A 26,784-nucleotide genomic window follows, 5' to 3' on the forward strand; every position below is an offset into this window, starting at 1 on the left:
AGTAAGGGGTAAGTGTGTGTGTATGTGTGTGTGTGTATGTGTGTGTGTGTGTGTGTGTGTGTGTGTGTGTGTGTGTGTGTGTGTGTGTGTGTGTGTGTGTGTATAGATGAACAGGTGAGTTGTGTGAATGCCATTGGGTAGGGTGGGGGCTGTTTTGTGTATATGACTGTATATGTGTACAGGTGTCTGTGTGTGTGTGTGTGTGTGGGGGTATTGTGGCTGTCGTATTTCCACATTCCCCTAGATTAACAAGCACAGCCTGCAGCATTGGGTGGGGGGAAAACACTAGATACCAGGGAGATTTCTCTTGCTTTAACAGCACTTTAACATCAAGGATTTTTTTTTTGGGGGGGTGGTACTGGGACATCAAGAATATCTTTTTAAATTTCATGCCTTAATGACACTTTAAAGTCACACTGATCGGAGGGAAATCACTTGGCACCTGGGATATCTTTTTAATTTTTGTGTTGTAATGACATTGTGGGAATTGTTGGGGTAAGACAATAGAAACCATGAATAAACTTTACTTATTATGCCTTAATGGCACTGTAACATCACACAGATCTAGTGAGGGACAACTGATTACATTTACTTCTATTGTTTTAACTACAATTAAACATCCCAGGAATCAGAAGAGAACCAGTCAACATCAGGGAAATGCAGGCATACTGACAGATATTACTTGTGCAGCTGTAATGTCTGGCATCAATGACTGACTGAAATTGTCTGGGATGTATGAAGGCAGCAAAAGGAGACATTAGAGATGTTCAGACAATGTGCTGTGTCTATGAATGTGTATTGTGTGCTGGATAGTGAATAGGGTGGAGCCTTTGTTTACACAATGTGAACAATACTGTTAACTACCACAGAAAATGCTGATCTGCACTTTGTGGTAGTTAACTGTGTTTCAGAAATGTGAAAATGATCCCATAACGAGGTCTTTCCTCATTGGAGCTAATGTGCTTATGGATCATAAATCACACTAAAAAGGCCCTTTTACCATGGGCCATAAACAGTGGGATATTTATGAATACTAGAGCACAGTGATATTCAATTATACCATTTTTCTCAAAAAAGGTAAAACGAGCTCCATTTCAAAATGAATGCAGCAACCAACATTAGAGTCTGTAGCGCTGAATAAAAAAAGAAAAATAAGACACACATTTTAAGCAACATAGAACTATTATCTGCTGACAAATCATATTGCAAGACACTCAGTGTGGGGCTGACTGGAGTTGCAATGTTTTACACTCCACAATAAACCAACAGTGAAGGGAAAATATTTTAAAATAATTCTAAAAAGCAACACTTTGGAGTGAATTAGTTTTCTGACTGGAGCTGTAACTTTCTGATTTGCATTTTATAGGAGAGGTGTCTCATTTTTAACAGTAAAGGTACTTTTGTATGGCATTAAGTACTAATCCGAAATGTTTGAGCTGTGACATTTTGTTTTGTTTATTATCATGATGGGCAAGAAATATATGACATTTCAAAATGTCTGTGGACATTTGGAATTGCATTGTTGCATTAGAAAATAAAATTGTTAGCAACAGTGTCCTTGTGTGCTCATAACCCGTATTCATAGATACCTTTTTCAGGGGAAATTGACAAAAGGTGTCTCCATTCCCTGGCTATACATATTGTCAACTACCCTTGCATAGATCTTTCCACATTTACATTCTAGTTGCAAATTCCTTCTGTCAAGAGGACTGAAAGCTATCACTTCCTTTGGAAGTGATCATATTATAAACTTAGCCTTAACAGCCAATTTCATTTATATAAATTATAACCATTTCCATGCTTTCAGGACAAAACTTTTCATCCTTTCCTCCTACATTATAAATCTCTGCCTGTACACTTTCTCCTCCATTTCATATACCAAATCATCTGCATTATTCATTCCCCTTCTCCTCCACGTCTTTCAATTCTGAGTTTTATGTAGTTTGTTAATTATTTAATCTAAACTCCTTTAATGTCTCAACTCTGCAGCTTCTTACCTTCCACAATTCTAAAATCCTATTTAACCTAAAGCACTCTCCCGCTCTTCATCCTTCTCCTGTTTGCTCTTACCTTTCTGACTTCCTCAGCTTAAAAAAAATGCTAACATTTCTTCCTGCAAGTATATATGGAATTCAGACATTCCCCACCCTCCCATCTACTGCCGAGTTTTACGTTTTTGTTAACTATTCTCCTCCTCCTGTTATTCCATAAACATTTATCACAATTTGTTTATGTCTTCTGAACCCAATTCTTAACATCCCCTGGTTGGAGATGCCCAAACATGTGTAGTACCCTTGGACATGTCATCATCTGCATTACATTATTTATCTCACTAAATTATTAGATTTACTATATTATTTACTCAATAAACTCATTAACTTAGACCAATAATTCACTATAAATTTCCGGCACTGTCTGACTTAGTCCTCCAAACTCTAATACCCAGATACCTAAATCCCTCTTTCCTTCCTGCCACTTTTATTTTATCCACCATTGCTCATATTCTCATTGTCAGTCTTTCATCATTCAGTTACATTTATGTACTGAATTCATTCTAAACTCTTCATATATCCCCCGGCATCCTCTAACAATAGATCCAGCCTGCTGCTGCCAACATAAAATAATCCACAAGCATTCTGAAGATTTTCCACTTATGGTTTATCCTTTCCAAGACTCTCATATCATCCGTGCTAGTACCTCAGTCATTAAAACAGATAGATTAGGGGCAAGAGGCACCTGTAACTTGTGCTCGTCTCTACTTTTTGTACCCTTGCTTTACTACCAGTTCATAACAGAGGGAATCATACAATCTTTTGATCCATCCCTTAAACCTTAGCTGTTCTGCAGTTCTAAATAGAAATAATAAATCAGCCATGTCAGACACCTTATGAATGTCAAAAAGATAATCCCTGCCTTATCCCAGCTTTCTCTTGTTTACTAAGTAACATATTTCCTCAGCTACCATCAACTTTATTCTGCTATCCTCTTCTTAACAAACTCTCTCTGCCTGTCCATATTAGTCTAGGGAAATTTTCTTCTACCTCTTAGCAAAGATCAAAGCTCAAACTTTGGCATCCATGTTAATAACGGGGATAGGTCTACACCCTCCTAGTTCAAGCTTTTCTTGTCTCCCCTTTGGTACAGCAGTACTCTGGATCTAGCAGAAGTCAGTAGCATATTTTTCCTGTTTTAGATTATTACACCATGCACAAAATGTCTTAAGTACTATTTTCTCTCCCCGCCTTTAACTCCAGATAGCCCATCTTCTCCTGCAGACCTTCTCATCTTCATAAACCTACACATGTCCTCCAGCTCCAACATCTGCATTTCTTTGTCAATCTCTAACCTACTCTCCACACCTAGTTTTTTTCCTTGACATTGCAGTGGAGTATATCTCACTTTTTCCATGTAATTTCCAGGGATGCCAAGACTAATATATTTTATTGTGGAAGTGCCATCCAAGCACAAATGTTAAAATATTTAAAAAATGCAGTGATAATAGTGACTGTCAATATTTAGATAGACATACATAATTTTACACATTAGCTGAGCATAAGCACAGGACTAACTGAACAAGGCAATACATTATCTGCCACTGCTGTGATTTTATTTGTATTCTTCATTTATTATTCAAGAAACAGGTAGGTGGGCTGGTAAAAGACCTTTTCAGCCTTCACAGAGACAAATAAGAAGCATTACAGACAAAACTGTTATCCACACTTGTAAAAGCATAGGTCCAAAACACATAGACAGGTAAAGGCAGAATACCCTTTATCTACATTAGTACAATACAAATGATAAAAGATTATGAGTAGGTTGAATGATTTGAGTTAGAGAAAACTCAGTATTATTCAGGTGGAGATTTTTATAATTCAAGACATATTAGAAGCATATTATACTAAAATGTCTCAAAGTAATTACTGTGAACTATGTACAAATTCACTTATCGTTTTTTCCCTTACCTGGTAAGGTGGAGGGGGGGCGAGCCCCACTGGGGCTCTTACTTCTGGCTCCAACCGCCCAGGCAACCATGCGTGATCTGCTCCAGGGGCAGTCAGGTGGAGAGTTTGACTGGGGTGATACAGCTGACAAATAGTAATGCAGGTGTACTAAGGTGAACTCAGGGAGGACAGAAACCTGCCATGGAGCAGAAGGGCAGAAGCTCGCTTGATCTTGATTTTCAGTATGAATGCAGACTGTGAAAGTGGGGCCTCATGATCCTTCTGACTTTCTGGGTTTCAAGTAGGAGGTGTCAGAAAAGTTACCATAGGCATAACTGGCTTGTGACAGCCAAGCATTCTAAGTGACGCTTTTTGATTCTTCGACGTCAGCTCTTCCAATCTCACAACCTTCACCTTGCTTTACTATTTTCCTCCCCTACTACTAGATCCACTTCTTTCTCTCCAGGTGTTAATATTGTACTATAGCTTTTACACACTAGATGGGACCCTCCTCCTTATTCATCTATTCCACTCCCTCATTTTTGAAACACTCAGGAAACTAGTTTTACCTTACTTATTTCATTGTAAGTAACTAGTTGTATACCTTACTTATTTCTGCCTAGACCTACTTTAAGCTTCCATTTTTCACCTTCATCTACCTATCGACCCAACCTACCCAGACTATTACTGCATCTATCACCTCCTTTACTTACCTGCACCTAAACTTACCTCTAGCAGTCAGCATTTCCACAGATTGTTTTTCACAGGCTGGTTTCCTCCTTACTTAGCTCTTCCTGCTCCGTTCACCCTGTGGCTCACTCCACTCCCCTACCCTACCCCCAAATTCCACCGACCCCCACTGCATCTAGCATTATACCTCACTAACCACTCCTATTCCCCTAACAGCCAATCACATTACACACCGCGTTAATGTTTTCCCTCTGGCTCACCACTCCTCCCATTACATCTTCTACTCTCACCTTCTCACTCCCCACTCTACTTCTTAAGCACTATGCCTATTTCACCTACATCCCCATACCTTACACCCCTACTTCTTTTCTCAATTCTCCCTCTCCTTTTCCTTCTGTATATCTTAACTGCCTATGAACATCTTCACTGCTCTAACTTCCACCAGCCCTCAAAACAAACATCCCTTCCTGCTCTATCAACCAACCTGAAACATATAAACATAACATGCACAACCTGCTATTTTATCCCAATGTATCACAGAGTCACCCATATTTCCTACAAACACTACTAAGTCAAGAGAGCACATAACTTACTGAATCTTACTCTTATTCACACTTACAAATTACACCTTCACCTCCTTATAGATGGTGACATTCATCCCAACCCTGGCCCTAGCAATAACACCCCAACCAACACAATCAGTCCTTCTTCTGCTTCCATACACAACCTTACAAAGCCTCCTAGCTCCCTCTTATTAGGTCACTTAAATATACATAGTATTAATAATAAAATAACTCACCTTCATGCCCTACTTGAGGTACACAACTTTGACATTCTATGTTTAACTGAGACATGGTTAAAACCATCTACCCAGGACTACGAAATCACTCCTCCAGGATATAGTATTTTAAGAATTGATCGTCCTAACAAGAAGGGAGGGGGCATGGCCTTAATATATAAAACAGGGCTCCAGCTTACACTACTAGACACTTGTCCTCCAGCTAATACCAATTACGAAATTCTTTTCACGAAGCTACAACTAAATACTTGTAAGTCCATCTATATTTTATGCTCATATCTTCCTCCAGGTATTAACATCAACTCCCTTGAAAACATCCTCAGCTGGCTGTCCACTAACTATCCTCAATAAACCATTGTCCTAGGTGACTTTAATATTGACTGGAATACCTGTAATAATGATAACTCTTCTAACCACATAAACCTTCATGGCTTCTCTCAAATTGTCATCTCACCCACTCGAATCCATAAACCCACCAACAAAGAATCAATCCTTAATTGGATCCTTATAAATACTCAGTCCCCAATCTACATGGTAGGCATCCTCCCCGATGACATGAGTGATCACTCTTTAACTTATTTAATTCGACATAAGACCAATACACCCTGTCCTATAACCTACAGAGCTTCTCGCTCCAATAAACACTTTAACCCTGAATGTTGAACGTTTCCAAAATGAACTGAGCCTATGCAACTGGTCACCCTTGAAACACTTCCAATGAGAGAAAGAAGTGGCTTACTTCAATTCTAGGTTCCTTGAAATCCTCAACTTCCACGCCACTTCCTGTACCCTTAGGAATCGGACCAAAACTGCACCATGGCTTACAAAAGAAACCAAACAAAAGATTTTGCTGAGAAACAAATTTTGGTCTAGATGGCGTTCTTCAAAGGACACATCTGATCACATAAAATTTAAACAACTTAGAAACTGTACTAAAGCATCTATTCTCTTAGACAAAAAAAAACTTCTTCTTTCAACTCCAGCAAACTAACCAATAAAGCCCACAGAAATTCTGGTCAGGGATCAATTGACTCCTTCATCCAGGCAGCACTAAAACACCCACCCCCTCTGGAATAACCCAAGTCACTTCCAATCAAATTGCTGACTTCTTCAACAACTTCTTTACTGAAGCTATCCAGTCTCTTTTCAACTCACTACCTCCTGTATCCACGAATCCACCCGCTCTTCCTTTACCTCTCCACCCACTTTCCAACTCCAACCTGTCCCTACTTCCCTCATCTGTACCCTACTACAAAAACTCAAACCCTCTACCCCTTCAGCAGAACTACTACCTGCTAAGTATCATCAAATTGCAGCCAAAGTTATTGCTTACCCTATCTCAATCCTAATTAACAGAACCATAAAAGAAGGTACCATCCCAACCATCTGGAAAATCTCACATATTATCCCCCTTCATAAGGGTGGGAACTCTACAGAACTTTCCAACTTTCGTCCAATTGCCCTATTCTCTCCCTTAGCTAAAATCATGGAAAACTGCATCCACCGCCAACTACTTGACCACCTTCTCTGAAATGGCCTATTAGCTAGCTCTCAGCATGGCTTTCGACCATTCCATAGCACTACTACTGCCCTCCTTTCATTTTCTGACCACATCAACATTAACCGTAACAATAATATCCTGTCCTCTGCTATTTTCATTGATCTTTCAAAAGCATTTGACATGGTTAATCATCAAATACTTTTGAATCTTCTGAAATCCCTCTCACTTGACACTCAAACACTACAGTGGTTCAAGTCCTACTTAGATGATAGGCAACTGGTAGTGCTCTTGGAAAACACTCTATCCACCCCTCTTCCTGTCTCCCTTGGTGTACCCCAAGGATCTATCTTAGGCCCTCTTCTATTCTTCATCTTTATCAAGGATCTAGCTATTAGTATTCCCCAAGCTGTAACCATACAATACGCTAATGATTCCACTTTAATCTCCTCAGCTACAACTCCATCTGAACTCCATGCCCTCACCCAAAGTGTGTTTGAGCTTGTAGAAGATTGGTTTTTACAGTGTTGTCTCCTCCTCAACCCTAAAAAGACTAAACTACTGCTATTTACTCTTACACAAAAGTCCACCCCATTTCACTTCTCTATAAAATCCAAAAATGGCACAGTCATATCTCCAGACACAACAACCAACCTCTTAGGGGTTACCATTGGCCACAACCTTAACTATGATGCTCGTATCAATACCACAATAAAATCGATAAACCGAAAGCTAGGCTCCCTCTACATAATTAAGCCCTTCCTCACTCCTACAGCCAGAACTACTATTGCTCACACTCACCTCATCTCCACTCTCTTCTATGCCTCTCCTATATACACAAATCTATCAAAAATTAACCTCAACAAGCTGTCAATCTCCTACAACAATATAGCCAGATTTGCTACCGGCTCCCCATTTAGAACCCACCACTGCCTAAATTTAAACCATCTTGGTTGGCTGGAACTACATAATCAGTTCTTATTTCAGCAACTAATTATTTCCCATAAAATCCTTTATTATCCAGAGAAAACACCAATTCTTACAAGTCTTATCAGTTCATACAAAAATCTTTCCAATCTACGCCCTGCTAATAAACTACTAGTATCCACACATAAACCCAATAATAAAGCAGGAGTTTCCCTTTTCTCTAATACTGTGGGTAAAAGCTGGAACCTACTGCCTGGTGACCTCACTTGAATCTCCTCTACTTTGCTTTTCAAAAAGAAACTTAAATTTTATCTTACTAGCCACTGGTTCTGTCCCTGTACCAACCCTGACTAAAACTTTCTCCTCCTGTTTTCAACATCAATAATTTTTCCTAAGCTAGTCCACATCACATTATTGTCACTTCAAAGGTTACTACCTCTAAGTGGGACTTTGCATACCCAAGACAGACTTAACAGACATCCTACCTGCTTCTGCTAGAGGGGTAACTTCCCCTTTATTACTCTCTCCCATTCCTGATTTTCTTCTCTTCTATAACTAGTCTCTTTTCCCATTCTTTACTAATGACTTTGTTGTTCTGGGAATCTCCCTCTTCTTTCTATTACTTTCCCACAGTGTAAAAAAAAAAACATTAATAGTGAAAATAGGGGGAGGGGTATTTTATCTGTATTTTATCTTAACTCAACTTTAACGTATCTGTAACTGAACTTTAATGTTGTGTACTGTATTTCATCTTAACTGAACTTTAATGTATCTGTAACTGAACTTTAATGTTTTATAACTGTTATTGTATTTTTAATCTTAAAATTTTGCAATTTTAAATATTTTTAATATTGTCTGATCCTTGTGGAGCTTTTCTCCCTGGGCCTCTATTGAAAATGGACATATATCCAGCTAGACTAGCCCAGTCAACAAATGTAAAATAAAATAAAATAAATAAATAAAATAAATTGTGAAGCAGAATTCACCAAGCGTTGGATTATGACTGAATGCCTCTAAGTCAGAATCCCACCTAAATGTAATGATACTGCAATGTTGTGGATCTCCGGTTGGCCACAGATAGCCAGCCTCAAGGTCGGTGAGGAGAGCCACTTGTCACTGGGGTCAGAGTATGAACAGAAGGGGGCCTACCACTCTCCATCAGTGCACTGCACAATCACGATCATGGGGAATTGCTTACTAAATCATTTGTAGCCGACCTGATTCTGGCCATGCAGCTTACATGTAATAGGGACAACAATGTGGTTCAGAGGTAGACTGATTCTTAAATGAGAATAATAATGGGTGAACAACTGAGAGGTATTTTTCTCATGCTTTGTCCATAAAATGCTCACATTTAGCCTCATTGTGAAGATGAATAGAAAGTGCTTGGTTGAACCATGCAAGAGCAACTTCTGATTTCACCTCAGAAGGAAGGTTATTCCCATGAACAGGACCATGTCTGTAAAAAGCTTGCTCCCCTTTAATGATTTTAATAGATGGTCTGCTTAGGATCAGAATGCTATCTTGGGTTATTTCTTAAGGGGAATGCTTGCTCTCTTATAGGAGTATTTCTTCTCAGATTTTACAAAAACTGGATTTATAATTTTGAAGAAGATCGTATGCATATCTAATAAGAAAGCATTTCTCGCTGTAATAAGCAGACAATTTAATTTCCTTAAGCTATTGCACTTCTGTTCTTTTAACTTTATATTGTAAAGATAACCACTTATTTGGTCATAAATGTAATATATTATGGATAATACCTAATTTACTCTCCATAATATATTACATATGATGTGTGATCAAATTTATAGTGTAAAGAAAACCATGTAGTATTTTATGGTAAATAAATTAATTTGAATTTGATGTCATCCCTATGTTTGCCACATGCTTCTTCCGTAAGTCAAGGAAATGTTATGCTTGTTTACTATTCATTAAGGTTGTTTCTTTGCTTGCTTGAAATTCCATTACTGCTGTGGTTTAGAAGATAAACTCAGTTTGCTCTGCAAGATCCGACAACAAGTTTTCTGGTCTCTGCTTTTAGTAGGTCTATATCTTCACAAAAAATCATCATGCAATGAAACTTATTTGGAACTGATGTGTTTTACTTTTCTCCAGCTTACAGTCATTCCATTCCATTCCAACATTTTGTTTCATTTTGAGATTCAAAATTATTAAAAAAAAAATAAGAATAATATAATGACTTCAAGTGACGTATCCTATCCCACTCATACATGTGGCATCTTGGCTTAAAGATAAAATGTGAGAAATGCTGTTCATTGAATAGTGTTTTGTTAAAAAAGGAATTTGTTGGTCTTTGTCATTGATCCCTTGTTATGTCAAATATGTGCATTGTAAACAGTTATATCTCAGGCCACTGATGGTAAGGAAATTTCTCTTTATCACAGTGTTGTACACTCTTGGAGTCAGTATAATTAGATATGCGGTTGTGGGGGTTTAAGGGAGACTGTCCATCTCAAACACTTTGTAGTCGTAAATTTTAGATGTACTCAATGGCATGTAATGTCAGCTGCATTTTTCATAAGTACTAGTTCACATCAAAGACAAATCAGTAGTTAACCATGAACCAGATAAAATAGTAAGAGCAGTATGAAAACTTTTAAAAACTTTCTTCTTCCATAAACTCAGATAAGTGAACTGGTCAAAACAAAAGGTTAAAGAGGGAGACTCATGAAAAGGAGTCCTTGATTCTGTGGTATGAATGTAGGATGGGTTGTGCAGAGATAGGACCACACTGAGTTGCTGATGTCAGCTTGCCCACCCTAGGGGGAGTTAGTCCGCCTAGACCTACTGTAATAAGCAGTAAATGAGCCTGGAAAGTTCTGTGATCCGTGAGTGGTAAGCATTTTGGTCAGAATTTAAACATGGTGGAAGTGTATATTCTCATACTAATACAGCACTTCATCAGAGTGAGTGGGGTTGCCAATGGGTTAGAGGGCTAAGGACACACTCTCCATCAGCAATATGATACTGCATCAGTATCCTTGATCTCCTTACTGGGTCTGGACATGGGTCAGGTTGAACCGGGGGGGGGGGCTTAATTTGAGTCTGGTAAACCCAGCAAATGAAGAGAAGAGCTGGTAGCAGCTGATGGACAGCTGCAGGGAAAGGGGGGGGGGTTCATAGGTTGGTACTGGGCTATCAGCCCTAGGGCCTACACAAGCCTAGCCATAACAATTCCCTGGCTATTTCTTCCCACACTATTTACTTCCCTGGACCTCTGTCTAGCAGGGCAACTGACGTGATCCCCGGGGTGAATTTCCTATAGGTTCATAGGTGCAGCACTTTTCCTTTTGTGTCCCTGACCATCTCTAACTGATATCCTACAAATATACATACTTAAAATCTGGATATGTTTTCAATTAATTTACAGTTTATAATACCCTGGTGACATAAATGTGCAGAATGTACTCAAGTCAGAAAAAGAAATACAAACGCAAATATATTGCAATATGTATATTGGCCTAACACTATATGCTCTGCTGATTGGCTGCATTTAGCTGCTTTATCTACCCATTTCAACAACTAAACAATCCTAATAATTTTAATTTTTCTCTCTCCCAGTGTGCTGAGCAAATAGTTGCCATTGCATAGGAAATTCTCCCTGGAAAAAGAACTTCAACAGCTGAATTTCAATCACATTCCTAAAAGCAATAAAAATGGCATTACCTTCAGTTATACTGATGTAAGGCAGTACTCGTGTATGAAATTTAACTGCTAAAGTATCTTTAGAACTATAGATACTTTTTCCTTCACTTTTGCAGAGAGTGGTCTTTACTGAAGAGTGAAACTGCTGGAACCCCCTCCCCCAGACTTTATATTGCTATACTTTAAGCCAACTTAACACATTAGCATATTCCATTTTCAGAGAGAAAAACTTCACTGGTTAGATCAATTCCCTCAGCAACTTCACAGAAAGTATAGTAGGTCAATTCAGTACTTTCTTTATTCAAACAGCTGCCTCACTCTTAAAAGACACAACTACCACCTCTATACCTTTACAATAGTTAGTTCAACAACCAAATATAATATCACTCAAAGGTATACAAACCTCCGACAGTAAACATAAGCTCTAACACTTAAGCCTATCACTCTTGCCCCAGATAACCTTCCTCCTGAATATCTTAAACTATTAGCAGATGTAGTGACCTACCCAGTCAGCATTGTAATCAAATGCTCAAAGAGATCACTGTCCCACTACACTGGAAGAATTCCTATGTTTTGCACTTCACAAAGGTGGACACTCTACAGACTTCTCCAACTATTGTCCCATTGCGGTCCTCACCCTCCTATCCAAAATCATAGAGAAATGCATCCGTCACTAACTAGTAAAATCTATACTGGAAAACTTTCACTTTTTCCTCCCCAACATGGCTTCCCCCCACCCACACCACAGTACTAACACTGTTCTCCTCAATTTCTGTACTCAGACAACCAGTACTGTAACACCAGCAAACTAGTATCAGCAGTATTATTTCACCCATCCAAAGACTTTGATGTGGTGTAATTGATGGAATTATGAAATGTCATCTCCACTTACAAGAAACAGTCATAAAATACATCAGCAGATTGGTCTCCTCTACATAATTAACCCACTTTTTTATGAATAAGTAAAAGTGCATATAGCCTCAGCATACCTGTTACCAACCCTTCCGTAGTGGGTATCCATACTTATCAATCAACAAACCAGCCATCTAAACCTACTAGAACAGTGCTATAACAAAACTGTAAAATGCACAGCTAACCTACTGTACAGGTCACACCATTTCATAGCTCTAAAAAAGCTCCTCTGGTTAGAACTCCCTCACTGTTTGTCTTTCTTTCAACCAAATATGATACACATTCTAATCTATGACCCTGACAAATGCCCAAGCTTAACCAGTATTCTTACTCTGTGTATTCCAAATAGGACCCTACAATCAAGTGATAAAGACTTACTAAGTGTGACCAAATCAACTAACTCAACAAGAGACTCTCTGTTCTCATGATATGTCCCAAAATGTGGAATGGCATTCCATTCTCTACAAAAGTAGCCTCCTCACACAAATCTTAAAAGTCCTAAAATGCATCTTATGGATAACTGGACTTGCTCTTCCTCCAGGTCTAGCTAAATTACATTTTCTCACTTAGTCCTATATTAACTACTCTGGCTTTTATTTCTTTTAAGCCAAGCTGAGAATCTATGCTTTCTCTGTCATTACTACATCATCTCCTCTGGCTATTTTACATCCATGCTCCTACCTATCTTATCTTGCTTGTAGTCTATAATTTCTCTCAATTCACTATGTAAGGTGTACTCATTCTTAAATTCTGAAGAATGTACGCTGTTTATGTGTACTTATAAATTGTTGAATTTTCTGCTTATGTTCTGCTGTGCAACTGTTTTAAAATTGTATTGTAAAAACTTACTTATTATTTTGTGTAAACTTATGTGGAGCTTTTTGCTCCTGGCATCCATTGAAAGGGGGTTCTGCCCAGCCTGATCATTCTGATAAACAAATATAAGTAAGTAAATAAATAAATCAAGATAATGTCTGGCTACTGCTAAGGATTCACATGGGAGGTACATTACTTCACCAGTATTAGAGTTAAGTGTAAATTATACTACTTGAGTACACATACCTACACTGCCACCAGCTGCTTTCTGTACTGCAAATCTGCTATAGCAGATTGGATAATAGATACAATTGGGAACTATAGCAATGACCTGCTTGCAAGGTACAATGTTTGCTCATGAATATTCCACTTGTATGGAATTCAAATAACTTTGCATGTCAAAAACATAACTCTAACAACATTCCTTGTGTTAACTAAAATGTATATTCTCTGTTTGGCAATAACTTTGTAAAAAAAAAAAAAAAAAACTTTTCACTTCCAACTAACAGATTTTCTCAATAGCAGATTATAAAAGGGGTGATTCAGGCAGTCATCCTAAACCTACAGCTCCTACAGGGCACCATTGCCAGCCAAGAAAATAATTTTATTGTAAAAAGTTTTATGTTCAGCACTGCTAACTTAATTTTGTCAGCGTATGTGCTGACAGAACATAACTGATTGCTAAATTTATGCTTCTATTTAAAAAGTGGTATTTACCTATATGTACTCACAATGTCTGCAATTTATCCACATGCATAATGGTCCTGTGAAGATATTAATTTCTACAGTGACCCTATCTAAAGCACCATTCATTGCCTTCCCATAATTAAGAGGAATGGCAATGAGTAGAAATCCCTACAATATTAAGCAGTTGTGGTGCAGATCACCAGTTTGAAAGACAGCAATCCGTGATAACACAGGGTAATTATTTTTTTAATATGCTGGGATGCAGTCTCATGGGATTTGACTAGTTGCACTGCACTTGAAAGCAGCTTAGCCTCTTCATGTACTCATTATGAAATCTGCAATTAGGAGCTTGCAAGCATTTGTATAAAATAAATTGAAACATGTTATCTGTGTCATCTTTTGTGTGAAAGAAATTTAAAATGTCCCTGATTTAGCAGAATATCATCATCTGTACCATAAATTGTTAATTTGTAGTGTTCTTATTGTTTGTCCATCTTTAAGTCTAATTTGCAGAACTAGTTTGCCTTTGAAGTAAGTTGCAATATTTTCTCTCTACCTGCTGTTTGTGTGAGACAACTTAGAAACTGTACTTGAGTTCTCAGACTGTCCCTGAGTTTGCCTAATATTTTTGGTTTGTGCCTCATTAACATTAGCAGTCACTAAATAAGGAGGTGAGAATGGCAGTTATTTAAAACAACTTGTCTTCTTGTCTTTTACTAAGTTTATGGTTTGGGTTCACAGGGGCTAGTGTGCATTTGCATGAAACAAGTTGATATATTTACTCTTTAGTTATTGTCTGTGAAAAGTTGAAATTGTTCCTGGCTTTGTAGAATGTCCATAACATTGTCTCATATTTTGCTCTGTGCCCTCACAAAATTTGTGAATTTCTGACAAGTCATTGAGTTGTGCAGTTAGCATAATGGTTAGGATCTTTTTCCCCATGCACAAAGTACAAGGTTTGATTCTGACTTCTAGCCAATGCCAATATGGAGTTGGCATGTACTCCATTTGAATCTGTGGGGTTCTTTCCACCTTATAAAACATATTGAGTGTTTCCATCTCAAACTCATCCAAGAATGGAACTGTAGGCATACCTGGTAACATGAAAAATCTGAAAAAGGCCCATGAAAAGTAGATACAACCATCCAGAACTTTGGGTGCTGATTAACATAAAATTGCATAAATAATTATGTAGCCCTGCCCACTCCAGTGGAATCGTGAGATGCCATCAACAAGCATTTTCTGAACAGTAAGTTATGAACGTCTGATTTCTAGCATGATGGCATCCATTCATTGCTTACAAACTATACAGCTGAAAAAACATTGTGGGGGAGCATTGTGGCATACACTTTTAAACCATAGCTCCCAGCCTCTTACCTCCAGAAACAGGAACAAATCCTGAACTCAAATGTCTACACTTTTAAAAAATTTTCATAAATTGGCCCAGACTATTGTTCTGTGTTCCTTGACCCACGATAATGTGCAATGAGAAAAACAGTGAAGAACACTAATAAGTAACCTGTGTTAGAATAGCACATGTAATTAATCAGACAGTGCATATTAACACAAATCGTATTATCAGGTTTCTAAGTGAACAATGTCAATATTTTTTAAAGATGTACTCCTAGTTTGGGACCATGATGAGGATTATGTATTAATCTGTCCCTGACTCATAACATAAGGGGATAAGAGCTGGGTCCCTCCACCTGTACCCATTTCCAATATTTACATTGATCTCCAAACGTTCCAAGTAATTATGAGTGTAGAACACCACCATGACCACCCTGGTAGAATAAAACACCTGAGGTCCTGCACTGCCCAGCTATGTTTACAGGCTTCATAAAGAAGTTGTACCTGAAGTATCGGCTGTTCGCTCCTCCAATCATCATAATATGTGCTATAAAATCCTTAGATAATAATTTGGGCTGGCATGTTCTCAGATAATTGCTTTAAACTATTTCTGGTTGCCAGGACCAAGCAACTACGTGTTCATATATGAAAACACAGAAATACACACACATGCATGCAGTGCCACACACTCACACAGAAACACACAGCAACTCTAAGAGGGTAGGTATCTAAATCATTTATTAGCACATTTCAAGGATATGACAAGAAACCAGAAAGCCCTTGAGTGGGAAGCTGAAATGCATCATACACAGAAGGTGTCCCATCCAGGAATACAGTCTTCAGCACTTAATTAATGCATGTCTGGGTTCTTGCCTGTGCTGTGGTGTTAGTTTTCTTTCAGCATGTGCTGCTATTGTTAAAAGCTATCAATCTCTTAGCCAGAAATACACTGGGAAACTTCTTAAAATGTTAGTACTAATGACTTGAAGGGTTGCCACTTGACAGAAAAAGACCATGTGACTTATGCATTTTTTCAAGTAAAAAGAATCTATAACTCTCATTGTCATTATTTAAGTGTAATTCTCCATATTTTCTCCCCATATCACAAGATTTTGTGAGGGACAGCCTGAGCAAAAATCTGAGCCAAAATCAGGAATAGCTGAGACACTGGCTGACATTGTCTTGTAGCTGAATCTAGTATATATGGATTATATGTTTTTCTTGTTTGTTTTTATTTAATTATGTTACCTGGAGCCAGAGGAAGTTGAGACACAAGATAAATTTTCTCATCCAGTTCCTGTCCTTATTGGATGATCCTGGGTCCGGGCTCTGTGTCTGAGATTCCTGGAGTTGCAGGCACTGGGTGGACCAATCTGAACTCTGCTTGACTACTGTACTGCAGAAAGTACAACTTGCTCCTTCTTGGCTGTCTGACAGAATGCAAAAGTTAAGAAGTTAAGTTAAATATTAAAGCAGCTCCTCTGCTCCGCTCACCGTGTGCTACTGCAGCCTACCCATCCCTCTCTGCTAGTCTAAATCCACAATGCGAATGCTCAATGTACAAATGTAAATAGAAAGGTAAACACACAGACACAGTCTGAGCCCTCAGCTGAATTCTGACAAGCTGGCAATCTACCTCATGAAGCTGATGTCATCGTACATGCACCTGCACTCAACGTCAACTAAAAAAAAAAAAAAAAAAACCAAAATCGAAAACAAACAAAAAAAAATAGAATTGATGGGGCCACTCAGGAGTTTGTGGCATCCTATTATTTTGCCATCAAAACCAGTAAATACTGAGGAATTCAGTATGGTTGAAAGGTATGGATGTGGGCAGCAGTACAGACACTAGACACAAGAGTTTTATAGACCAACTGCTTTGGGCATCTACTGTGGTGCACAGTACTACATGCTGTAAAGGTTGGCCACTTGATGCTGTAAAATATGGTTCTAGGTGATTCAGTCATGTTGACTACTGTCATCAAATGTGCACAGGTATTTGCTGGTAATAATTGGGTCAAAGATCCATACTACTCTGGTCTGTGCCAGGGACCCACACTAATAGTGAGAGGCATGTAAGTAATGTCTTTCGGCTTTTCCCGGTTAGGAGTCACCACAGTGGAACTCTGATCTGCTAATGATTGGCAGTGGATTTTTACAGTGCTGAGTTGCCAGCCCGATGCCCAACCTTCAAAGAAGGCACACCCATTCATGCTCACACCTACCTGCATGTCTTTAACATCACTCAACCATGGGGAGAACATGCAGACTCCACACAGAAGGCGCTCCAGCCAAGAATCGAATGGGATAACTTCTTGCTGTGAGGTGACAACACTAACCGCTGCACCAGTGTGGCCCTAATAGTGAGAGGCATGTATGTGCCATAAATCACAGCAGCCCTGTGTCAATAAGCTACTAGCTAGATGGTGTCCAGTTGTCCAACTTAGTTTACCTGGTATAGTTCTGTTGAGTGAAATCTGGACATAAAACAAATCAACCTGCCAAACATGAACCTAGAATTGCTGCACTCAATGTAGGTTCACTGACAGGACGGTAAATCCAAAAACGGACCAGCACAATGTTATAGCAGCAAAATTAATTTATTGTAGAAGTCAACGCCATTTATAAAAATATAAATGGCTAACAAGCAAACCAGTTTCGGCTATGAAAAGCCTTCTTCAGTGCTGAAAAGCAGATAATCAACAGTTAAGCTGCTTCCAACATGCTGGTGTTATATAGATAGACATTTAAAGGCACATACAGAAATAAGTAATGATTGGATAATATATACGTCATAAATAATTACTGATAAATGTTATAATTGAAACCAAAATCACCAAAATGAACTCGTGTACATAAGAAATTATAAATGTAGATAAATCCCAAACAATATGCATAAGGAAGTAGGTTGACATATTATTCTGTTTCATTAAGGCCAGGTTTGAACAAAGCCCCTAACCTGGTTATCCACATAGTTTCCATGTTATTGAGTTTAGTATGCTAGCCTGCTTTGAAATTCCTATGCATTTGGATTTTGTCTATAATAACAAATTTAAAAACAGGAGTGGGATGATTAATGGTATGTTTATAGAGGGCATTGGACAATCGGTGGTTTCTAATAGCACTAAGGTGTTCACTAATCCTCAGTTTGATTGGTCTGGACGTCTGACCAACATAAAAAGAGGAACAGGTACATGTGGCTAAGTAAATGACCCAATCCGAACTACAATTCCCAAAGATGTTAATATTGTATACCTGTGATGTATTTTTACTTGAAAATTCCTTGGTTTTGAGGATATGTTGGCAGGCACTACAATGTCCACAAGGAAAACACCCCACCAAAGGGTCACCAAATAAGGTGGTCTGAACTGTTGTCACTGGTGTATATCTCTTGTAGTGAGCAAAACGGGAATGTATAGTGCGACCCCAACGGTATGAGAAGGCACATTTGTCTGGTAATATGTCATTCAAAAGTTCATGAGATTTTAGTATGTCCCAATGTTTGTTGATAATTTCCCTGAATCTGAATGTGTTGTTTCTGAAAGTGGTTACAAACCTTATTGGCTGCACAGAATTGGATGTTTCATCATGCTTCAGATGTTGGTATTGTAATAAGCTTGAGCATGCCATCTGACTAGTCTGATCAATGGTTTGAGAGATATGATACTTAGAATATCCATGGTTAAAAAGCCTATTTGACAGATCTTGTGCGCAAACTTGATGTTGTTCTTCTGATGAACATATGCATTTCATATGCAAAAATTGGGATTTTGGAATGTTTCGGATGATGTGGCGGGGGTGAGAGCTTGTTGCATGTAGCAGTGTATTATATTGAGGAAACTTCCTATGAACAGTAGTGGCCAATGTGTGATCTTCCAATCTAGAAATGATAACATCCAAAAATACAATCTGTTGATATTCTATGTTTAGAGTAAATTGTATATCAAAAGGATTGTTATTAAGATACCTGACAAAATCAAACACATGGTCCTTATCCCCACGCCACACCATCCAAAAATCATCTAGATATCTTCTCCAGATATCCAAATGATTTATATGTAGATTATGATGTGCATCATATATAAATGTTTGCTCAAAAAATCCCATAAATAAATCAGCATATATGGGGGCAAAGGAAGCCCCCATTGCCGTACCTTTAATCTGCCAATATGGATGTCCATCAAAGTAAAAAATGTTTTTACACAGCACATATTCAGTAAGTTTAACAAGAAAATTGTTGAAACCAGTGGAATATAATTCAGATTTGTCCAACCAATAAGAGATTGCAGCTATGCCAGCATCATGGGGGATGCTCATGTATAGGGATGGGGCTTGGATATGGGTGACATGATGGTAAGGGTGATGCTGGACACCCTATGTATCCAGGAAACAAGTTGGAAGGGAAGTGCAGCAAAGCCACTTGTGTTGGGGTCCAGTCACTTCTACACAGGAGGATGACAGGCTAGAAATGGTATGGTAATTGTGGTAATGGAGAGGCTTCAGAAGACAGTGAGAGATGTCATTAGAATTATTCACAGACTTGTGGCAATCAGACTCCAGGGTCAAAATAGGGCAGTATTCATAATTTCACCCTATGTCCCACAGCAGGATTGTGATAGTGAAGAAAATAATGTATTCAGACAACAGTTGCAGGACCTACTAGTCAAAGCAGGACAATGTGAATTGGTATTGATAATGTGTGACATCAATACACATATCAGGACTGACAGAACAGGATATGAGGAGTGTCTCAGTCCACATGGGTATGGTAACAGGAATAAAGAAGAATAAACCATTCTAGACTTCTGTCTGGCAAATGGCTTGATGGTGGCCAACACATAATTTAGCAAGAAGGACAGTCACAAGATCACATACAAGAGTATCCAACATTCAACTCCAGTAGACTTCCTCCTAGTAAAGAAAGGGCAATGAGGTAGAATCAATGATTGCAAACTCATTGTTAGTGAAACAGACATCCCATAGCATAAACCACTGGTTGCCGCAATTAGCTGCAAGCAGTGATCAGAGAAGACTCTAAGATTAACAGAGACCAGGCTGAAGACCTAGAAGTTGACGGGAGAGAAAGTACAAGAATTCAAGGAATTACTCAGGGCTCTAGCACGTCAAGAAGGAGAGAAAATAGGTGGAGTTGAAGAAGAATTGCAGAAGCTCAAAACAGCATGTGTGAGGACTACAGAACAGATATGCGGCCAAACCAGTTATGGAAATAAGGTACATAAGAAAAGCTGGTGGTGGAAAGCAGAAGTCTGGGAAATCATCAAAAGAAAGAAGGACTGCAGGAAAAAGTGGGAGATAGAAAAGCTGAACCAGGTTAGGAAGGAATACTGGTTGGCAACCAGGCTAAAAGAAGAGTTGCAATAACAAAAAGCAAGGCATCAGAGGCAGAGGTACTACCTTCTGGAAAGTGACTCATTAGATGGCATAAAGAAAGTCTATCAGGTGCAAGGCAAATACAGAAAGATAAAGAAAATAGTCAAGTCACCCCACATAAAGGATGAATGCAACAACCTGCTCACCAGTCCACAAAACATCAATGGCAGGCTTGAGTACTTTCAGCAGCTTCTTTATGAAGAAAACCCCACAGAAGTACTACCCCAGACAGATCTTATGATGAAAAAAGAGGAGGATCCCACCCTAGAAGAAGTAAGAAGAGCATTAAAGAAAATTAAGTCTGGGAAGACAGCTGGCTAATATGAGGTCACAGCAGATATGATAAAGACGTTGGGTGAGATGGGGAAAAATGCTTCCTGTAGATACTCATAGCAGCATGGACAGAGGGAGGCATATCTCATCTAACTGGAGAATAAGCGTACCAGTTCCAGTGTACAAGAACAAAGGGAACACTCACAACTAGACGTATCAAACTCCTATCACACTGCATGAAACTTCTAGGAAGTGTGACTGATAAATGAATATGCAGAGTAGTAGAAAGGAGATGGAAAATGACTAGTTTAGATTCACATCAGGATGCAGCACAACTGACCTGATGTTTTCAGTGAGATAGATACTTGAGAAGAAGAAGTTAGAAAAGAGAAAAAAGTCCAAATGGGTATTCTTAGACTTGGAGAAAGCATATGACAAGTTCTCAAGAAAGTTTTTTGGGAAAATCCTGTAGTGGTTTGAAGTCCCAGAAACATTGGTAATAATAGTGCAGGCTATGTACAAGGACCCAGTGACTTAAGTATGAACAGTGTTTAGTCTCACAGAGGGGTATCCAGTGGGAATGGGCATGTATTAGGATTCAGCTCTGAGCCTACTGATGCTCTTATCGGTCATGGACTACATTAGCAAACAGGTCAGAGGGGGCAGATCAAGAACGCTGCTATATGTAGATGATGTGGCAGTACAGGCATACACTGAGCTAGAACTTCAGCAAAGGATAGGGGAATAGAATGCAAAACTGAAGAAACATGGGACAAAAACTGCGTACATATATGACCTTTGTAATGGCAGCAAATGGGGGAAATCAGAAGAACCTGAGAAGTGAGATAGAAGGGAAAATAGCGGAAAAGGTTAACAGCTTCAAGTAACTTGGAGGGCTGGTTGAAGAGAAAGAAAAGTCTGAATGAGGAGCTCAAAGCTAGAATCAGAGGGGCTGCAGCCTTCTGGCACAGAGTATCAAGTGTAGTGTATGAAAGAAGAATGGAAAAGAAGCTGAAAATTAAGCTGTACAAAGCAGAGGTGCAACCGGTGCTACTGCATGTACAGGAACCTGTGCAGTAAATGCAGAGTAGCTGAGGAAGCCATAGGTGATGGAGATAAAATGCCTGCATGAGATGGGTGGTAGGATACACACTGCAGGACAAAGAATTGAGTGCATAAAAACAGAAACCAAAGCAGTTCCAGTTATAGAAAATGTCAAAGAAAACAGATTACAGTGGATTGGGCACGTGCAGTAAAACAGAAGATAAAGTGGTGAAAAAGAGTTGGGACAGACAAGAAGAAGGCAAGAGGAAATGAGGGCATGAGTGTTAAAGAATGTTGACGAGTGGCACTTAACAAAGTGATGTTGACAGTGCAGACTACACATTGACCCCATGTAGAAGTTGGGAAAAAGGAGGTTGATGAAGATGATGATCATCACTGTAATTATCATTAAGGACTGCAGTTATTTAATGGAAGTTAGGTTGGCTGTGAGTGAAAGAAATTTACTCTGCTCTCGTTTGTTCACTTTACAATCTGACTTAACAGGTCTAGTTTGCATCTGTATGAAATGAGACAGAATGTTTGCCTACTGTGTTTTTCTCAAATTTCTGGTGCATGTTGCATAAAATGTGTCATTTTTCTTTGGCTGAATAATTGAAGACTACAGTCACTATATAGGGGAGGGGCCTGTGAAGGAAAGCAGCTTGCCATCTTGTTGTTTACTGAGTTTACAGGCTTTTTATGACTAGTGTGCATTTGTAAGAAATACATTAGAATACTTACTCAGTGTTTACTGTCTTTGTGAAAACAAGTTGAAACGCTCTCTGATTTCACAGAATGTCCAGGACTTTGCCTCATTTTGGTCTGGTCTTCATAAAATGTGTAGTTTTCTGGCAAATTACTGAGGATTATATTCACTAAAGGGAGTTATGGAAGCAACTTCCCCTTTGTTGTTAACTCAGTATGGAGTCCGCCTTTACAGGATTGATGTGCATTTATAAGAAATAAATTGGAGTATTAACTCTCTGGTTACTGTTTTGTAAAACAAAGTTCAATATGATCCTGATTTTGCAGAATGCTACAGACTTTACCACATATTTTTGTCTGTGTCTCATAATGTTTGCAGTTTTCTGGCAAATCATTGAAGACTGCAATCACTAAATTAAGGGTAGCTGTGAATAAAAGCAACATATTCTTTATTTTGTTTACAGTCTAACTTTTCAGGATTACAGTGCATTTGTATGAAATACCTTACACCTGGATTCAGTAAACTTCCGTGCAGGAATAGCTTATTCCTGCATGGAAGTGACCGTTTAGGAGCAGTATGGCAGTGTGCCATGCATAGTAATGAAGGTGTGCTGTCTGAGCCCCTAAATGGGCACGGAGCATGGACGAGTGCAGGGGATGTGTCTGAGAGCAGAGCTCTCACAATATACACGCCCCCACAGTCAAGAACTGCAGTTTAGCTATTACAATGAGCGAGACCACTCATAGGGGGTTGCATACCCCCAGCAATACCGCACAAGTTTATAAGAGCAATATCTAAAATATAATAATATAAATAATTTATTTTTTTTATCAAACAGATTAAATTTAACTGTAGGTGCGTGGGTTTGCCCATTGCTTAGCTACGTCTACTGTAGCATAAATGGCGCAAGAAGATAATTATCAAGATACATGCAAATGAAGCAGTACTGCAATAGTGTAGTGGTCAGAGCATTCGCCTTACGAGCACTCATTCCCAGTTCGATTCTCACTCCAGTCAATCCCATGTTCCATGTCAAATCACTTTATGAACAATGGTTGTTGTTGTATAACCTACTAAATAACATATATATTTGTGAACTGAAGTACTGCATTAAATGCAAATGTGAGGTGCCATTGTAATAATGTTGTAAAATCCACAGATAAACACAAGTGCCCCATACAGTATATGTACACATGAATCAGGGATACACATTGAAGGTATAATGTGTAATGAATGATAAATCCATAGAGTGGCAAAATCCACCACCTTCTCAAGAACCATGTTACATTTCTGTCTAAATTAGTGCAAGGGTAATTGGGAGTAAGCACTATTAAGCAGTAGCAAGCATGGGTAAGCTTATTTAAGCAACAGTAAGTGGGTTTAAGCCGGTTTGCGCTGGGGTAAACAATGCGCACACAGGTTAAGAAATATCGAAGCTAACCCTCCGTAAGCATATTTAATCAGAAGTTAGCATTGCTTACCATTGCACAAACCCATGCAAACCCACTTAAAATTGCTTAAAAGTGCCTTAATCACTCTGTATCCAACAGCCACTGTTCTGCCCAGCTACAAAATAAACAGCCCTTGCAGGTCTTGAACCCAGGACCCTACACTATATTATCAGCAGTTAACCAGTACACCATCACAACATTACATAAGATTGAGGTATCATCAAACAGATCCTCACTATAGGAAAATCAAAATCAAGCTTAACATGCGAAAGGAATCTATATACATTTTTATGTTATATAACCTACTACATAATATAAATATGTGAACTGGAGTACTGCATTAAGTCCAGATGTGAAGTGTCATTGTAATAAAGTGTTGAAATCCCCTAATAAACATAAGGACCCCATACAGTGTACGTACACATGAATCATAGATACCAAACACATATATAACATGTAATGAATAATAAATCAATGCCAAACAGCAAATAGCATGCAAATTAAAAATTAAGCAAACCTAAGCTATGCACAGCCCTGCTTACTAGGTGTAAGCAATGTGTAGGCCAGCTAAATCAGTTTTCCCATTGGTATACCGTTTTAAGCAATGCCAACCTTAGGTAAGCAGGTTTGTCCATAGCTTAGCATTTTCAAAACCATCCAATCATGACAAAGTACAGGAAATACATCTCAGAACTGGTTGCAGCATCCTCCTGTAGGCACTATGACTGGTGTGGGAGAAGGAGTGTGCTTCTGGGTGCAGCACTGGGGCATCCAGGAGTCCAGGTCATGGCAGGAATCCTTGTTAGAGACCATGACCAGAGACTGCTGCATGGCCAGTACCAGGGTTTCCAATATAAAGTGGAAGCCTGGGACCTTCTCGCCCGTGACCTCACCAGTGCCACTGGCATACCTCAAACTGGTAAGCAGGTCAGGCATCACTATGCCGACCTGAAGTGGAGAAAGAGGAAGCTGTTGGATCAGTGGATCCAAGAGGTTAGAAGGACGGGTGATGCTCCAGCCATGTGTAAGTATCAGTCTACTACCTGTTTAATAATTGCCAGCTCATGTATATTATGGATAAGTATGACTAAATATTCCTCTTATGTCTTTGACAGTGGCAGATGAGCAGGCTATGAACCGGGAAGCCCATGCCTTTAGATTGCAGAGGTTGCATCACAATGCAGGTTAGTAATACTCTCACATGTACTATCATAGGAAATAAATCTAAAAGTAGTAGAAAGTTAATTGCCAGTATAAAACCTGTATTGTGTATGGCATGCACTGAATACTCCAGACAATATGGCAGGAAGAGTCTCATATATGTTGTATGTAAATAAAAGGTTAACAGCCTGACAATAAAGTCTAACTGCTGGACTGCTTGTGTTTACTCTGGTATCATATGGTAATGTAGTGTTGCAATCTCTTAACAGTACTTTTGTATTAAGCACTGTTACCCACACTGTGCTACATAAATAAAATGTGTAGGAATGTCTGTAGACAACTGTTGTAATCACAAGAGGTCATATTGTACAAATGAGAGAGACTTAGACAGAAAACAGTGAAAAGATAGACAACTTAATCCAAATAGCACACTCAACTGAGACGTGAACTGTTGTATTTTTAGCACACACACAGCCATGGTTTGAATATGAGTGGTAGTAAGCTGTATGCAGTATCATACCCCACAACTGTACAGATTTGTCCAGAATGTCCAGTTAATTGGCCCATATCTGCTGCCTGTCACCCTGTCACCCTGGTAAATCAGTGGAATGATTCCAGAAGTTTAGGCAGCAAATAATGACATACAGCTGATTGTCAGACATCATAACTGACAAAAATATATCTATAAGAACAAACCTGTCACTCTAGAAACTCACCAAAATGTTATGAGAGTAATAAGAAAAGTATGTCCCATCTCCACCTCCATGTGGTGAAACTATGACCAGAGTGTGTGCAGTACCAGAGTGAGGCATATGTGCATAATAATAATGTGGACTCTAGTAATATGTGTGGCAACAGTCAGGTAGTGCTAACAAGCACACCCCCCCACATGTCTATCAGATACAAAAACTGTGCCTAGAAATAAAAGATTGAAATCCTGGACTGGTACTGTTTACTCTTGTATTGTATAGCATTGCTAGTGTTGCAGTTTCTCGGAATAATAAGGTATTACTCATCACTGTCATCCACACCGTGCTACATAATAAAACTGTCTATAAAACCCCGTATAAGAGTGTTGTAATTACAAGGTCAGATTGTAAAACCATGGGAGACTTATAGACAGAAATCATAGAAGAGATACACAGCAATATCTATATAGCACACTCAACTGTGATGTACACTGTATTATTTTTTAGCAGACACAACCATGGTTTGAATCCTGGAAGTCGTAGTAAGCTGTATGCAGAATCATACCCCTCAACTGTACAGATTTATCCAGAATGTCCACTTAATTGGCTCATATCTGCTGGCTGTTATCCTGCCCCCCTGGCATATCAGAGTGCTACTCTCTGACATGTAGGCAGCATTTAATGTCATATAGCTGACTGTCAGGCCTGTAAATATTTGAAAAATGTCTATAAAAGCAAACCTGTCATTGTACAACTAATTAAAGGTTTATGAGGGCAATA

This window comes from Protopterus annectens, chromosome 5.part0 (genome assembly GCF_019279795.1).
Source record: "Protopterus annectens isolate FY-2018-M chromosome 5.part0, PAN1.0, whole genome shotgun sequence".
Taxonomy (NCBI): Eukaryota; Metazoa; Chordata; order Ceratodontiformes; family Protopteridae; genus Protopterus; species Protopterus annectens.